Source organism: Leptonychotes weddellii, chromosome 7, assembly GCF_054177405.1.
Source record: "Leptonychotes weddellii isolate Sample4059 chromosome 7, ASM5417740v2, whole genome shotgun sequence".
Lineage (NCBI taxonomy): Eukaryota > Metazoa > Chordata > Mammalia > Carnivora > Phocidae > Leptonychotes > Leptonychotes weddellii.
Genome location: NC_138375.1, coordinates 99801276 through 99816346, shown reverse-complemented (window position 1 = coordinate 99816346; position 15071 = coordinate 99801276). Strand labels below are relative to the sequence as shown.

Genomic DNA, 15071 nt, shown 5'->3' with positions numbered 1-15071 from the left:
TCTAAGAAATGGGAACAACATAACCTTCCCAGTAGGGCTGCTATGAAGATTAAATGAGATAAGGCATATGTAAAATGTATTCCAATGCCTGGCATATAGCAAGTATTCAATAAATGCTATTACTATAAGAATGTACTTTAATTTTTTTCCACTTTACAAGTTTGGTCTTTTTCCACTAACTTGTTATAATGCTTCAGAAAATACTTATTATACTTCTAAATAGTATATTTAGTATTTGAATCTAGAATAAGTTACACCCTGCCTAATTCAACTTGTCCAGCTTAGTAACACTAAGAAATTAAGTTTAATAGACTCTAGCTAAGACTATACTACAGAATTTTTTTTTCAATTTTTGCTTTCAATTTTTATGGAAGTCACTTAAAGGAGGTGGAAATCAGCCCTAGGATCTACATACTGATTCACATTATTAAAATAAACTTGAATGTTATATGGGTGCTAAAAGCCTAATTTAAAACAAGAAATATGAATTATGTGCCATTAGCGTGATATGGTAAGCAAAGAAAAAAAACATTTCCATGTATCCTGCTTCTCACGTTCCCAATGGCAAAGTTTTCCTTTGTTAATGTAGGCCCATAGAATAAGGCAAACGCTGTGACTGCTCACTGTGCTATGGCATCAACTATTACAGTCAGACTAATAGCAGCAGGAATTTTGACTGGTTCTGGTTGGTTAATCAAAAAAAACTGTCTGGGGCTTGAGCGTCTGATTCTTGGTTTTGGCTCAGGTCATGATCTCAAGGTTGTGGGAAAGAACCCTACATCAGGCTCCACGCTCAGCGTGGAATCTGCTTAGGATTCTCTCTCCCTTTCCCTCTACCCCTCCCGCCATGGATGTACTCTCTCTCTCAAATAAATCAATCTTTAATAAAAAAATTTGTTTAAAGAATCAAAAAACTGTGTATACCCCATAAACATTTACTTTACCTTAAGACATATATTAATTCCCCAATTTCCTAAAGTAATTCCAACATTTTCCTTGAAGAATTCCTCCCCCCAATTTTTCTTATACAAATCACAGTCAGAATTTATCTTCTACAATTTCCAGTTTTAATTTTCTAAGTGGACTGAAACCTAAAAAACAAAGACAATAAACTTGTAAAGTAAGGGCAGGATATTTTCTTTCAAATGTTCACAATTTTCTCTCTAATCTTTCACAGTTTTCCTGCCCACTTTTTTTAGTTGCTCACTTTTATGGACTCTTTCTAAAGAATTCAATATTCCTTTCACAGAAACAATACTCTTTCCTTTTGCACTTGCGTTTCATAGATTTACACAACCATTACTGGTATTTAAATGATCTCATCACAATAATAAGTGTAACTGGCACCAACAGGTTTATGATAAATACAACAGACTGCTGTTGAGCCAGTAACCCAGCAGGGATCAGGCTACTAGCAGCCCCTGTTCACCAGGCCTGGCTGCACTCAGTCTGCTTTAAGGGGAAATGAAGAGTATAGGCTCAGCTCATTGGGTCAACCTGTTAGATGTCAAGAGGACTGTCCTTTATTAGGATAAACCAAATGCAATTGCCAACATCTAACTGTCTTTTACCTAGAGAAATGGCAAGTGCCTATGTCCAACCTATTTTTTAAGAAACATGAGCTACATTTAATGTTAAGTATTATCTACTACCTATTTATTTTTCTCCCTTTGAACAATGAATAGTACTTCCTGCAACGTTATTTTTTAAATTCCACTCTACATTTACTCAGGAACTCATTCTAAGCTGCTGAATAATCGGTATCTGGACTCTGGTTTCCTAGGAATGTTACTTCTACCTCCTATCTTTCTTCACGTTAACGTCACACCTGTTAGAATTTCAGAGGCCGAAGGTATAAGCAGGTGCCTTCTAATTAACTGAATGAAAACAGCAGAGATTAAAATGTGAGGTCAGCACTAGTTTGTTTGTTTATTTGCTTGCTTCTGGGACACAAACCACTGTAACCCACAGGAACCAACACAGCACTGTCTGCCTAGAGAAGGCAGGAAAAAGATAAGAAGGGGAGTGGGCAGAGAAGCCCCTGGACAGACCTAGGATAAGTCATCCTTAAATATGAGCACTCTTTACTGTCCTTATTCTGTCCTTGTTCTATCATTTGATTGTAATAAACAAACAAATACATCCCAAATGTGCTATTAAGACAAAACCCAGACATTTGGGACAGAAAGGAGAATGGGCTGCATTTACATAAGGAACTACTAGCCAAACCCTCTTTTTCTAGTTCTCCCATTTCTACCACTGACCCTAAATAATCTAAATCAGGCTTATCTTTAGGGTTGCCCTTATGCCCTCACCAAACTACCACACGATATCAGAACCCTAGTGTGTCTTACACCCTCTAAAATATAAACCCACAGAGTTAGTATGCAGAGTGTGAGGAGCTTAAACATTGCAGTTTTACCAGGGTTCAGATCCTGGCTGCATACTTTCAACAGTGTATGCTGAGCACCTTGTCTGCTTTCTTCACCTGAGCACTTTTCTTCACTTTTCTGCACCCATGTGTACTACGAGAATCATGGTACAGACCTTGCCAGCCTCAGAGGATTCATGAGAAAATGCCTGTAGAGTGCCTTGTTGCAACTATCATGATACCTAAAAAGATGCCTAAATATTCATCAATGGAAGACTGAAAACTTAAATGCAAGCTTGAGCATTTTATAAACATGTGGCACAAGGACAGTCATAAAAGCTTATTTTCTGTTCCAAAATTGTTATGCCAACAGAGCATAATCAAGATATCTAATGTAAACACTGAAAGTGGCTGTCCCTTTCAAAGAGAAACAAACTGTGAGCTGGCTATCAGGTCGAGAAGAAAGAGAGCTTCCACCAGGAGGAGGAGAGGTTTCAGAAAGGTGAAGAAGATACAAATGCCAGAGGGATGCTTTTAAAATTCAAATGTGAACAGGCCCCTCACCTCCTTGCATGTCTCCAAGGGCTGCCTGGCTGCCCGCAGATTTTAGGAGAAAATCCAAATGCTTCAGGTGAAACAAGGCTCTCAGCAAACTGCAGGCCTAGACAACCTGACCTCACACCCTCCTCTGCACCCTCCGCAAGGCATCTGTCTTCTCTCAGCCTCAATCAGATTTCCTGCCTTCACCTCATTTCTCTGCTGCCCTAACTCCCACTCTTTCTTCTTTCGGCTTAGGAGGGCAATTATGCCTCCCTTCTTCCACTTGGCTTCCCCAACACTGTGTTGCTCATAGTTGATCGCACTGCACTGGAATTGTTTACCTCCCTGAAACTCTGGCCATTCTGCTGATCACTTTGCCTGACACAAAATGGGCACTCATTTAAATGTCTGTGGAATAGGCAACTTCTGAAAACTCCCTAATTTCGGCTAGATTTAGTTCTATAACCTTATATCAGAGAGGACGAAGAAGCTAGGCTGCTGTGTTCAAAGGCTGTGAGGCTGCTTCTCAAGATGGATGAAGGTTTTGTATTTCACATGGCAGACTTGTATGATATATGTGATATGGTAACTTAGTTCATCTGAGTAATAGCCTGTTTAGAAGTATTTTTTTTAAAGTTCTATTTTTTTTTAAAGATTTTATTTATTTATTTGACAGAGAGAGAGAGATAGAGCAGGAACACAAGCAGGGGGAGTGGGAGAGGGAGAAGCAGGCTTCCAGCCAAGCAGGGAGCCCGATGCGGGGCTCGATCCCAGGACCCGTGGATCATGACCTGAGCCGAAAGCAGACACTTAACGACTGAGCCACCACCTGGGCGCCCCTGTTTAGAAGTATTTATGGTGGTGCGGCTACTTCTATCATTAACCAAACAGATAATTCTACTTCCCAATGTAATAATATGTGCTTTTAATACATTTAAATTAGGAATAATTGGAAATCTCGATTTTTTAGAAGATCAGTCTTATAAAATGCTAAATTTGCATTCACTTTCAACTTCTTCATAACTTGTGGGTGGTCCAAATTGGATGAGTGACAGAAACACATCTAAGATATACTCCTCTCTCAAAATGTATTTATGGCAGGCTTCTTTTTATGCTATATGATGTGTTAGATTAAAATTCAAGGTTAGTTCTCAATTTAACATGCTAATATACAAAGTCTCCAAAATTATTTGTTTGGTAAATAGCATTCTTCTATATCCTAAAACTGATGTTTGCGCACACAGCACACCAAGGAGAATAATTGAACAAATTAGGAAAAGTCCTATTTCTTCCACTCAACTACCAATGATTTGAGGACAAGGATTTTCTTTTATGTGCATTCCAATGTCTGACATAAAGAAACAAACCCCAATTCATAAAGTGACATAACTGCAAAGGTAACTATTATGGTAACAGGTTGTTTATAATTGTTACTGATACACCTGTTCAACAGTAGAGGATAGAGTAGACATTACAACTACTGGAATATAACACAAACAGTAGGAGTTTTGCAAATCATATTTGGAAACCAGAAGGAAACATTAGCTAATAGTTAGAAAAAAATGGAGAGAGACAAAGGCAAAATCGCAAAACATCCACTGTGGTAGAATTACCCTCAGTGTAACTCTCTTTGGTTCCCTAGTCTCACTTTAGGCACCTCCTTGGTTTTCTCTTCTCCTCACTTCAAATGTCGGCAAACCTCCTGACACCTCCTCTTGGGACTAGTCCAGGCTCACATCACCTTTACAGAGCTTTTGGGAAAAGGCTCCTATTAGGCATGTCTGCAGTCTCATCCCACTATCATCACATCTCCTGCCAGAATAAGACAGTCATTCTCTTGCTAAATATGTCTACTGTTGGTCATCCCTTCATTTGTGTTTTATGCATTTTTATGTATATGTTATATTTTGAAATTAAAGATGGCTTTTTTTTTTTTTGTAAGTTACTGTGGTTGGTTTTACGTCTTGTTTTGCTAAGGTAAGATTAGGATTCATAACTATTGACCGATATGGTCCTACAGCTACATTACTAACTGTAATGCTTAGCCAGGATAACTGGATTCCTCTCCGCAACAGTCAGGTCAGCAGAGGCTTTTCTCCTCTTCCACAATGTCTGCCAGCTACTCCAAGTCTTCCATTGCAAACTCCTTAACACCCTTTGAAATCTGGCTTAAAATTTTCAAAACAGTTTCTACCATCATCAAGCACACCTGTGTACTACCTTAATTCATATTGCATCATATCCTGCAAACATTTACCAAGCAACTACTACATGTAAGGCCTGAAGATTTAATGTCCTAAGCTGTTTACATTACCCAACAGGAGAAAAAGACAAACGATAGGTGATAAATCACAGGGAGACTGGGGAAGAAGGGTCAGGGAGGATAAGGTTCAATGAAAGCTAGAAGAAGAGACAAGGTAGAAGTTGAAGAGATATCAAGATTCGGAGAGAGATGACATGAGACAGGACCGCTGAGTTTTGCACCTGAGTGACTAGGATGGTGACGGGGCCCCTGACATAAATGATGTTAACCAGAAATGCTTTGAGGCAGAAGAGGGCAAGTCCACAAGGAATATTACAAAAGAAACTGACAGATGTTACTCGAAAACTAAGTAAGACACATGAAAAGCACAGGATCTTAAGTCACATAACTAGAGGTGATAACTTTGCAGAGATTTCTACGAAATCTCTCAAAATAAATAATGATAAATAAATAAAAATTAAAAAGAACCTAAGCTAGTACAAAACCACACAAGAGGGATATGAGAATGAGAACCTGGTCAGTGATGCTTCCAAGAGCTCAGGTCAGGACTTCAGGAAATAAGGAGGAAGAAAGGAGTGCTACGTGAGGCAGTATGCAGTGGTTGGTCCAGGGCCCCTGAGTTGGAATCCCTTCCTGCTACTTGTGTGATCTTGGGCAAGTTATGAGGTATCATCCGTAAAATGAGGATAACATAATCCTTTAACCTCACAGGATCATTGCGAGGATTAGGAGTTAATGTAAATTCTTAGAACAGTGCCCACCACATAAACACTAAATAAATGCCTGCCTTTGAGGGGAAGAGATTTTTCTAGTCTTCGGTGACCTTGGGGAGAACAATTTCTGGCCAGTAGTAGGAGCAGAAATTACGAAGTAAGGGAATTAGTAAACCCGTGAGCAGTAAGAAGCCAGAGGCAATCACAAAGTATGGATGATTCTTTCACAGCAGTTGAACGATAAATGGGAGTTGTGAAACAAGAAGTAATCTGCGAGTATGGGGATAAGTTAAGATGCTTTCCGAGGGGATATCTCAGCAAGAGGGGAAAGGCTTGGCTCGCCAAAACTATTCGTCAGTCGGCGTGGGACGTGTTTCCCCAACCCCACAGGGAGCTGTTCGGGGGCAAGACCCGATCCTTCCTGTCCCGGCTCCCCAGGGAGCTCGAAGGAACGCTCGCTCCGCATCCCGTAAATTTGAATCAGCGCTGACTGATGGGGGCGGGGTGGGGGGGGCAATTTTCTAACCAACGATACCTTGGAAGATGAAACAACAGGCTTTCCCATCTCCATCTCCAGCACGACCTGTTCTACGGCTCAGTACTCATCACCCTTCTCAGCCAGGGGCAGTCGCCGGGACACAGCGCAGCTCAGGGAGCCAAAGAAGCAGCGCCACGCTGCGAGAGCAGCCCCCACCCTCCAAGTTCATTCCGGCCTCGAGAACACAAAAGCGCCCCAAAGGGGAAGGAAGCAGAAAGAAAGGGGCTCGGGAATTTGGGGGAGAGGGAGGCTAGCGAAGCCAGATCCCGGAGCTGGGGAAGTGACCTCCGTGGCCAAGGTCGAGCAGGTCTCCCAGTCCCACCAGCGAGCCCTCCCGCCCGGAGTAGCAGGGCCCCCGCCCCGCGGGAGCGCTCGGGAAGGCTCAAAGCCCCGGGGCGGCCCGGGAGCACCGGCCCTTTGGGACGCCGGGGCGTCGGGGGGCTCCCAGGGAGAGCGCAGGTGAGCGCGGCGGCCCGCCCTCCCTCGGGAAGGGCCTTCGTCCTCCACACCTACAGGCCGTGGTGCGAGAACTTCCGAAGCGCCTCCCCACAGCCCGCGGAGGGCCTGGCCAGGCTCCCGGGTCTCCCGCACCCGGATCCCGCTGCCCGCCCGCCGCGCCCAGGTCACTCCATCCGGCTGCTCCGCACCCCTGCCGACGGGGTTTTTCTCCCTTCCCCCATCGCTTCTCCGCGCCCCGGAAAAGTTTAGCCCCAACCCACGGGCTTGGAGTCCCGCACTCACCCCGAGGGGAGCGGAGACGAAGCGGCCGGCGCGCGCGGGAGCAGAGGGCAGCGGCGGGCGGCGGCGCGAGCGCGGAGTTCCTCACAGCGGCCCCTGCTGCCCCAGCCGCCAACCGAGCTGAAAGAGGGTAGGAGGCCGCCGGGGTGTCACCTGCCAGCTCTCCCACCCCGCCGCGTGACGCCGCGCAGCACCGCCCCCACCCGCCGCCAGGTACCCGCGAGGGGCGGGAGGGAGGAGCCAGCCGCTCTCCCGGGAGCGAGCGCCCCGCCTCCGCCCGCCTCCGCGCCCCGACCCCCGGATCGTGGCCCGCGGCTTTGGGATATGGGTTCTGTCCTTTGGACTCTTAATTTCTTTCTCATCGCCCCTGCCATCACCTGAGATCATCTGGAGGCGTAACGTAAATAGTGTGAAAGTTGTCATGCATGACTCAGGAATGAATTGTAGAAAAATGTTAAAGGAGGAAAACCTGGCCGAGGTGAGGCTGGAGGGGAGAGGGAAGGAAAAAAAAAAAAAAGGGAATCCCTGCTTCAGATAAAGCTTTTCGGAGGGTTAACTCATATCTAAAATGGAGGCCAGACCCAACCAAGGAGAACCCAATCTGGGTCAGCTCCATCCCTGCTTAGTAAGAAACTGGACAGAAATTGCTGCAAATATTGGGGAGTGGAGGGGTTTTTAGAGCAATGAAAACAAATATAAAATCTAAGTTAACTTTTTTCTGGTTCGTCACACTAGCTGCTGCAGAGAACAAAGTCTAGCGAACTGATTTCGCCTTATCTGCTACTGTGAGCTTGGGGAGTGGAGCGAGGATGAATGTCAGGTATGTGTATGCGCGCTCCATTATTTTTTTAAGTTACCTGGCCTTGTGTCTAATTATGATCCTCTTAACCTCTGTTAAGTTTTGGGGTCATGGCATCAGTAGCTGGGAGGCAAAATAGGAGTAGGAAGAAGTTACATGCTTAGGAAACAAAACTAAGAACTGGAATTGAGTTGTCTTTTTTTTTTTTTTAAAGATTTTATTTATTTATTTGTCAGCATAAGGAGGGGAAGCAGCAGGCAGAGGGAGAAGCAGGCTCCCCGCTGAGCAGGGAGCCCAACGTAGGACTCCATCCCAGGACCCTGGGATCATGACCTGAGGTGGAGGCAGACACTTAACCGACTGAGCCACACAGGCGCCCCTTGAGTTGTCTTCTAGAAACTTAAAAAATAACCTTGGGTTGCAGTCCTGACCCCAGCTCCTCACAAATGTGGCCTCTGGGTTTGTGCTGTAAGTTTCAAGCATGGAATCTTGACAAAGGATCCAGAGGAGGACCAGGTATGGTGGATAGGGAGAACATTCAGTGGGCCAGAAGTGTATTTTCTGCACATATAGTTTGCCTTCCACACCTAACCCTATTGAATTGAACAAGAGGCTTTAAAGGCTTTGTGTAAAAAATGTTGATAACCCACATAGTAGCCATTGAAAGGAATGCAAAACACATGAAAGCTCAAGTTTAAGAGAATGTTGACGTCAAGGAAACTGAAGATGTCTCCTTCCTTTTAGGTAAACTCTGCTTTCATAATGAAAACATAAATAAATACAGTTTAGTAGATTTGGAAGATCTTTTGTGAATTGGAGACCTTTGCTTAATTGTATTTCCTTTTGAGTCTATCTCTAGATAGTCTATCTCTAAATATCTACATATATTGGTGAAATTTCAAATATGCAGAATGTCAGATGGATTCTTTCATTCATTAAGCAATACTTAATAATGCTATATTCCAAGCCCTCAAGATTCAACACACAAGAAAACAGATGAAAAAATTTTTTCTCTTCTTCTGGAATGAACACTCATTCTAATTGGAGACCATAGATGAATAAATAAAATATGTGGTGTTCATGTTGTGGTAACTGCTATGAAGAAAAATAAAGAGGGGAAAAGGGATAGGGAAGTTGGAGATAGGGAGGTGCAATGTTAAAGTGGTTAGGGAAGACCTCAATGGAAGGAGGCATTTGAGCCAAAATATTAAGGAAGTGAGGTGGCAAGCCTGTGTGTCCAACTGGGTAACAGGATTCTAGTTGGTGAAACAGCAAGGCTAAAGGCCATGAAGTATGACTGTGCCTGGGATAGTCATGTTCACAGAACAGCAAGGAGGCCAGAGTGGTTGAATTGGGGTAAGTGAGGACATTAGTAATATAGGAGATCAAACAATTAAGGGAAACATTTTATAGTAGAGAAGTGACATCATATGACTCAGATTGTTTTTTTTAAAGATTTTATTTATTTATTTGACAGAGAGAATGAGATAGAGAGAGAGAGCATGAGAGTGGGGAGGGTCAGAAGGAGAAGCAGACTCCCTGCTGAGCAGGGAGCCCGATGCGGGACTCGATCCCGGGACTCCAGGATCATGACCTGAGCCGAGGGCAGTCACTTAACCAACTGAGCCACCCAGGCGCCCCATGACCCAGATTTTAAAAAGAAATGCCCATAGTGGAAGGGTGAGGAGAATGAATAGTTGCTACACAATAACCCCAGCTTTTATTACAGCAAGGGAAGAAAGTGTTTCAAGGTGGAGGAAGTGATCATCTGTGTCAGATGCTGTAAACTGAGGATCAGAAATTGACTATTGATTTAGCAATATGGAAACCATTGGTTGACCATGGGAAGAACAGGTTTGGAGGAGCCGAAGGAATGAAAATCTCATTTGAGTGAGTTTCAAGAGTAAGTGGGAAGACAGAAATTGGAGAAAATAAGTTTAGACAATTCTATTGAAGACTTTTGTGGTATAAAGGAGCAAAGAAATGTGGTCATGGCAGGAAGGGGAATTGGATCTAGAGAGTTTTTTGTTGTTGTTGTTAAAGATAGTGGTTTGTATGCTTCAGAAAATATTAGTAAAGAAGCAAAAACTTGTACGGCTAGAAAGAAGACAACTCTTGTAGTGATGTCCTGGAGTATGTGAGAGGGGTGGGATTTGGTACACAGGTAGAGAATCTGACCTTAGATCTGAACATGCACATTCACCCATAGGTAACAGAGGGAAGGCAGAGTTACGGGCATATGTTGGGGAAGTAGGAGCTTGTGTTAATAGATGGTCTTATCAAGTTCCCCAGAGGCAGACCTGATACAGAAAGTTGTGTATGAGTGCTCTATTGAGGCCATTAAGGGATCCAAGGGGATCTGGGTGAAACTGACATTGTCTACTATGCAAATATTATTTTCCAAATTTGCATTTTTTAAAGCAATAAAATGTTCTAGTTAAAACTACCCTAACCCCTCTCTTTTTTCCTAAAGGTATCCTGAAGTAGCTATGTATCATTTCCATGTATGTGTGTTTCTAATTTTATTACATATATATCTAAATACATACTATAATTTTACATATGGTTAAATTTTATGTAAATACTATCATACTGTGTATTCTTCTACAACTGTGTTCTTTTGTCACCACTGTTTTTGAGAATTTATTCATGTTGATACATATAGATCTTGTTCACTCATTTAATTATGATACAGTATTCTATTGTAGGAGTAAAACCATTTATCCATTTGCCTGCTAATGAATGAAATTGGGTAACTTCCAATTTTTCCCTTTTGGAGACAATGTGGCAATGAATATATGAGTAAATATTTGCTTATACACATGTAGAAAAATTTCTGGGGTTTGCACTCAGAAATGGAATTGCTGGTCATGGACTAGATTATTCTCTTCTAAGGACGTTCGGTATTTTTTCCCTGCCCTGAATCTGAATCCTCTTCGTATATTTGAGGAAGTTCCTATTATAAGACTTCATGGGAGGCAGAACTCACCTCCCATTATAGAAGCTTAAGTGTGTGAAACTTCGCCAGCCCCTTGGGCAGCTAGAGCACAGGGCTGTGACCAAAGCTGGGCCAAACAGATACCCCCCACTCCCTTCCCCCACTCAGGATGCTGACGTTGAATTTAGTGACACAAGAAATTGTGCTTGCTAGAGGCATGGATGGCTCCCCAGACTGGTTCACTAGCATAAGATTAGCTCTGGATTGTCAGCAGAGCATTACTTTGTTCTTTTTTCCAAGCCTGTTATCCAGGCTTTGTGCACGTCTGTAAGCTTCTCAGTGTTTTTTCAATAAACATAAACACCTTTTCTTTTTAAATTAGTCATTTAGTTTCTTTTGCTTGCAGTTGAGGACCCTGACTGACTTACTTTCCAAAGTGGTGCTAATTTACACTCCCACCACATTATAGAATAGTTCACATTTCCCCAAATCCTTGTCAACATTCCATGTTCTTCAACCTTGTATTTTTCCCAGTCTGATAGGTGGGAAACAGTTTCCCACTGTTGTTTTAATATATATTTTCAGGATTCCTTGTGATACCAAACATCTTTTCATATTTTTTTAGCCATTGAGATGTCTTCTCTGAATTGCTTTTTCATGTCATTTGCTTATTTTTATATATTTATATTGTTCTTGTTAATTTGTGCTAATTTTGTCGGTTATAGGTTTTACAATATCTTCTTTTTTTTTAAGTTTTTTTTTTTTTAAGATTTTATTTATTTATTTGCCAGAGAGAGAGCGAGAGAGAGCAAGAGAGCTTGAGAATACAAGCAGGGGGAGCGGCAGGCAGAGGGAGAATCAGGCTTCCCGCTGAGCAGGGAGCCTGATGCAGGGCTCGATCCCAGGACCCTGGGATCATGACCTGAGCCGAAGGCAGACGCTTAACTGACTGAGCCACCCAGGCGCCCCTACAATATCTTTTCTCAATCTAAGTGTTATATTTTAATTTTATGAGGATTTTTGTTGTTCACAAGTTTAAAAAATTTTAATGTAGTTAAATTGATATTTTCCCTATATTTTGTGCATTTTGCCTTTTATGTTAGAATTATTTCCTTTTTCTGAAGTCATAAATATACTCATTTTTGTTTTCTAAAATTTAGGGTTTTTTCTTATTAAATTTAGATCTTTAATCTGTCTGGAACTGCTTTAAAATTATTATTTTGAACAGGTAACACATTCACATGACTTTCATATCAAAAAGGCATACAGTGGAAAATCTCCCTCCACCTCTTCTCCCAACCATGCCTTTTTTTCAAAATAAAGACTTATTTATTTATTAGAGAGAGCAGAAAAGGGGCAGAGGGAGAGAGAGAATCTCAAGCAGACTATGCGCTGGCATGGAGTGTGACACAGGACTCAATCCCCAGGACCCTGAGATTATGACCTGGGTTGAAATCAAGAGTCAGCCGCTTAACCGACTGAGCCACCCCGGTGCCCCTCCATGCCTTTCTGATATACTTCTAGAGATGTAAAAGAAATTTTTTTTAAAAAGCTTATTCTTCCTGTTTATTTTTGAATACAAATACTAAACACCCTACATATTGCTGTGTACCTATTTGTTTTCACTAAACAATGTATCTTGAGATACTTCCATAGAAAACTTATTCATCTTTTACTTCTATATTGTATGACTCAACCATAATTTACTTAACCAGCCACCTGTCAATGAACATGTAGGTTATTTGCAGTCTTGTGGTGTTAATATCAATAGCTAACACATGCACTATTTGCCAGGTACTGTTGTATTGTTTACATAGAGTAACTTTTGTAAATTTTAAGAGTAGCTCTTCCCCCCGCCCAGTCAAAATCTATGGTAGGATTTTGATTTAAATTGCCTTAAAGATTGATTTAGTGAGAACTGCAGGAAATTGGCCTCTCTTTGGTATTTGCTGGATAAAACCTGGCAGCTTCTTTGGCAATATGCCACCTCTCCTCTCCTAACACTTTCCTTTTCGCCTACTCTGATCTAACCACACAAATTTCCCTACTATTTCTTGAACATGGCCAGCATATTCTTGCCTCAGGGCTTCTGGTTTGTTCCCTCTGCCAGGAACGTTCTTCTCCCAGGTACCCACGTGGCTTGCTCTTTGCTCAGAGACCTTTCCTGAGCACATTATTTAAAATTACAACTCCTTATATTCCCTATACCCTTTCCCTGTATTATTTTTCTCCATAGTACTTAGTAACTTCAACATACTATACAAATTTTCTTTTTAATGTTATTGTCTGTGCCCTCCCCTCCCCCATTAAAATTAAAGCTCCATGAGAAAGGATTTTTGACTTTTTGTTAGACTGCCAGCCTAGAGTAGTACTTGGGGAATAATAAATAATAGATACATTTTTTGTTGAATGCTTAAATGCTATTATATAGATAAGTGTAGTATACCAAAGGAGCACTAAAGAGAAACTCCTAATTCAAACTGGGATCTGGCAGGGAAAAATTTTCCAGAGAAATTTACTCCTCCTCCAGGACTGGAAGCTGATGTAGTTGTTGAGAGCATGAGCCAATGGTCCCTTTATAGTCCTCGTCTTAGCTGACTTGTCAACATCATTTGACTCAGTTGATTACTGTCCTCTTAAAATACCTCCTTCACTTGACTTCTAGGGTGCCACACTTGACCACCCCTTTTCCTACTTTCCTGGCCATTCCTTCTCAGGTCTTTCAGCAGGTTCCCTCTTATCTGACCTTTAAATGTTGGGGTGCCTGGGTTTCAGCCCTTGATCCTTTTCTCATCTCTGTACACTCATTCTACAGGTGATCTGAACCAGTCTCGGGGCTTTAAATGCTGTCTACTCATGGTACCCAAATGTATATCTCCAGCTTGTCACTCTTTCCTGAACTCCAGACCTGTATATCTCAGTGTCTACTGGGCCTCTCCTATCGGATGTCTAATAAGTATCTCCAATTTAAATGTCCACAATACAGTCCCTGATATTTCCCTCCTTCTTGTATGTTCCCTGTCTCATTTAATAGCAACTCTATTCTTTTGGTTGCTCAGGCCAAAAATCTGGGAGTCATCTTTGACTATTCTCTTCCTTTCTGCCAATTCTACCTTCAAAATATATTCAAAATTACTTCGGGGTATCTGGGTGGCTCAGTTGGTTAAACGTCCGACTCTTGATTTCAGCTCAGGTCATGATCTCGGGGTGGTGAGATGGAGCCCCACATCAGGCTCCACACTGGGCGTGGAGCCTGCTTAAAATTCTTTCTCTCCCTCTCCCTCTGTGCCTCCACCTCTCCTCCCCCTGCTACAAGTTAATATGGATATAGTTCTTCACTGTGTCAATACCTAGTAAGAAGCAGGTGAGTGTCTCCTCTGAGGATAAAACATGTTAATACCTGCAACTTCCTCCTACCATGATAAATCCTTTTTTGCCTTTTTGCATAAATGTTGCAACATGAAGACATGTAGCAGATCTTTTTCATGATTTTCTATACCCTTATCTATATATATAGTCACAAGTAATACACTTAGATAGGATGTAGACCACAGATATTTTGATTCTCAAGCTATGAACATTTTCTGAATCACTTGCCAACATCAAAAAATTGTACTCTTTCAGATAAAAATATGGATTTTCATTTCTCTTGAGTAATTAGCATTTCAATAGGTCCACGTTTGCACATGGCCTAAACTAGCTGGAGCCGAGTAGTCATGTGGTGTAGGCAGTTAGTTGTTTTCCAGGATCTGTTTTCCTTTTGTTAACAGTAATTGATCTCCCAGTTTTGGGCTGAGCACATGGTCACCTAAAGACCCAGCTTCCTTTTCCAGTTGGGTGTGGCCAGGATGTCAGTGAAAGTGGTATGTGAACTGTCTCAGAAGTGTCCTCAAAGGGAGGGAGCATGCCATCTTCTTCCTTTTCCTTTTTTTCTTGGGAGGAACGTGGATATAATAGCTAGAGCAATCATGCTCAATCACAGGGGGGAAGCTGCTGATGGAGGGTGTGAGGGCAGCAGAAAAAAAGGGCATAGTTTCCTGATGTTATACTCGCTGAGGACTGCTTTCCTGGACTTTTATCAAGAGAAATGCGTTTATATTTTATTTAAGCTCTGTTATTTTGGGCTTTCAGGTAAATTTAACCCTGATTCATAAAAACTGCTGCCTTTGGG

General features: G+C 42.1%; 1 protein-coding gene and 1 long non-coding RNA gene across 3 annotated transcripts in view; one reads left to right on the top strand and one right to left on the bottom strand.

Moving 5' to 3' along the window:
• The window catches only part of ELOVL7 (ELOVL fatty acid elongase 7), a 77256-nt gene extending 69942 nt beyond the window's left edge, over positions 1-7314 (bottom strand). For both annotated transcript variants that reach the window (XM_031035860.2, XM_081826829.1), the window contains exon 1: positions 7167-7314. The gene's annotated coding sequence lies outside the window, so the exon portion shown is untranslated. The remainder of the gene's footprint in view (positions 1-7166) is intronic.
• Positions 7315-7422: 108 nt separating this feature from the next.
• On the top strand, positions 7423-15071 carry LOC145722711 (uncharacterized). The gene is made up of 3 exons (XR_014147184.1): positions 7423-7641; positions 7899-7983; positions 15032-15071. It is a non-coding gene; the product is annotated as an uncharacterized LOC145722711 (long non-coding RNA).